This window comes from Neovison vison, chromosome X (genome assembly GCF_020171115.1).
Source record: "Neovison vison isolate M4711 chromosome X, ASM_NN_V1, whole genome shotgun sequence".
NCBI classification, from domain to species: Eukaryota; Metazoa; Chordata; class Mammalia; order Carnivora; family Mustelidae; genus Neogale; species Neogale vison.
Window position 1 is genome coordinate 59895059 of NC_058105.1, and position 2106 is coordinate 59897164.

A 2106-nucleotide genomic window follows, 5' to 3' on the forward strand; every position below is an offset into this window, starting at 1 on the left:
AGAGCACTGGCAATAATTTCTCTGACATTAACCAAAGCAACATTTTTTCTAAATATAGATCTCCTAAGGAAAGGGAAACAAAAGCAAAATTGAATTATTATAACTATATCAAAATAAAAAGTTTTGTACAGCAAACCACCAACAAAACAAAAAGAAAACTTACTTAATGGTAGAAGGTATGTGCAAATGATATATCCTACAAGGGGTCAGTCTCCATAATATATAAAGAACTCATACAACTCAAGACCAAAAAAACTAAATAATCTGATTAAAAAGGGAAAAGGTCCTGAATAGACATTTTTCCAAAGAAGACATACAGATGACTAACTGACACATGAAAAGTTTATCCATGTCAGTCATTGTCATCAGGGAAATGCAAATCAAAACCACAATGAGATAGCACCTCACATGAATTAGAATGGCTAAAGTCAAAATTATAATAATAAGTGTTGATGAAGATGTGGACAAAAAATAACCCTTGGGTACTCTTGGTGGGAATGTAAATTGGTATAGTTGTTGTGGAAAATACTATGGAGATTCCTCAAAAAATTAAAAAAAAATAAAAATACCATATGATCCAATAATGCCACTATTTGGGTATTTATGTCCCCAAATACAAAAACTTAATGCAAAAACATATATGCAACCCCAAGTTTATTGTAGCATTATTTACAATAGTTAAGATATAGAAGCAACCTAAGTGTTCATCCATAGTTGAAAAGATAAAGAAGAAATAGTATAGAGCCCAGCTTCATGACGGCTCTAAGTACCCCATGGACCTCAGGCACCCAGCATGTGCCAGCCCTATTGCCATGATGCCCAAGAGAAAGTTCAGCTCCACTGAAGGGGTGGTGAAGAAGGAGCCCAAGAGGAGATTGGTGAAGTTGTTAGTCAAATGTTCTCCTGCAAAAGTGGAAACAAAGAAGTCAGAGAAAGTGGCAGGAAGGAATAAATCTTCAGGCAACAAAGAAAGTGGAAACAAATGGAGATGGGGGACCAGAGGGAAAACAGGCTGAAGTGGCTAACCAAGAAATGAAAGAAGACTTACTTGCAGGAAAAGGAGAAACTGAAGGGGAGGAGAGAATAGCCTCTAATGAAGCAGGAGAGAAAGAAGGCAAGTCTGATGAATATTATATACTATGTCTCATCAGTGGTCTTTGTCTTCTCTCTTGTACAATCCAGAGGAATATTTTTATCAACTGTTTTGTAAATGCAAGTTTCTTATTAGCTCTAGAAAAATTTTTGAGGAGAGAATCCACCTTTTGCCCTTTTTTAGGTATAATTTTTTTGAATATTTTATTTTATTTCACTTTTTTAAAAATTTCTTTTCAGTGTAACAGTATTCATTGTTTTTGCACCACACCCAGTGCTCAATGAAATCCATGTCCTCTCTAATACCCACCACCTGGTTCCCCCAACCTCCCACCACCCCCCCGCCCCTTCAAAACCCTCAGATTGTTTTTCAGAGTCCATAGTCACTCATGGTTTACCTCCCCTTCCAATTTCCCTCATCTCCCTTCTCCTCTCCATCTCCCCTTGTCCTCCATGCTATTTGTTATGCTCCACAAATAAGTGAAACCATATGATAATTGACTCGTGTATATGGACCACATCTTCCTTATCCATTCATCCATTGAAGGGCATCTTGGTTCTTTCCATAGTTTGGCGACCATGGCCATTGCTGCTATAAACTTTGGGGTACAGATGGCCCTTCTTTTCACTACATAGGTATAATTTTTTAAGAGGTGAAATAACTTACTGGTTGTTTATTTTTTGTTACAACCAGAAAATAGTGGCATATTGGATATGGGAGGCTTTGATTGTCTTGAGTGTCAGCTTAACATTTCATAGATGAGTTAGTATTTATATCCTGTAATACAAATCATATTAAATGGCAATTTGAAGTCGGTTGTGCATTTAATATATCTTGAACATTTTAAATTACTTCTGTTCCCATGTTATTTTGGTGGAATTGTTTTACTCCTTGATCTTTACTTTCCCTGGCTGAATTTTGTACACTATGTAACATCTTGGTCATGGTGATCCAGTTTTCCTAGTAACTTTATTAATGTGGTGTACAATATTGAAAATTTGAGTATATACTCT

At 36.1% G+C, this 2106-nt stretch overlaps 1 pseudogene; it reads left to right on the top strand.

Annotated features, from left to right (window-relative positions):
• The first annotated feature begins 815 nt into the window (after positions 1-815).
• On the top strand, positions 816-1851 carry LOC122896586 (annotated as a pseudogene).
• The last annotated feature ends 255 nt before the right edge of the window (positions 1852-2106 follow it).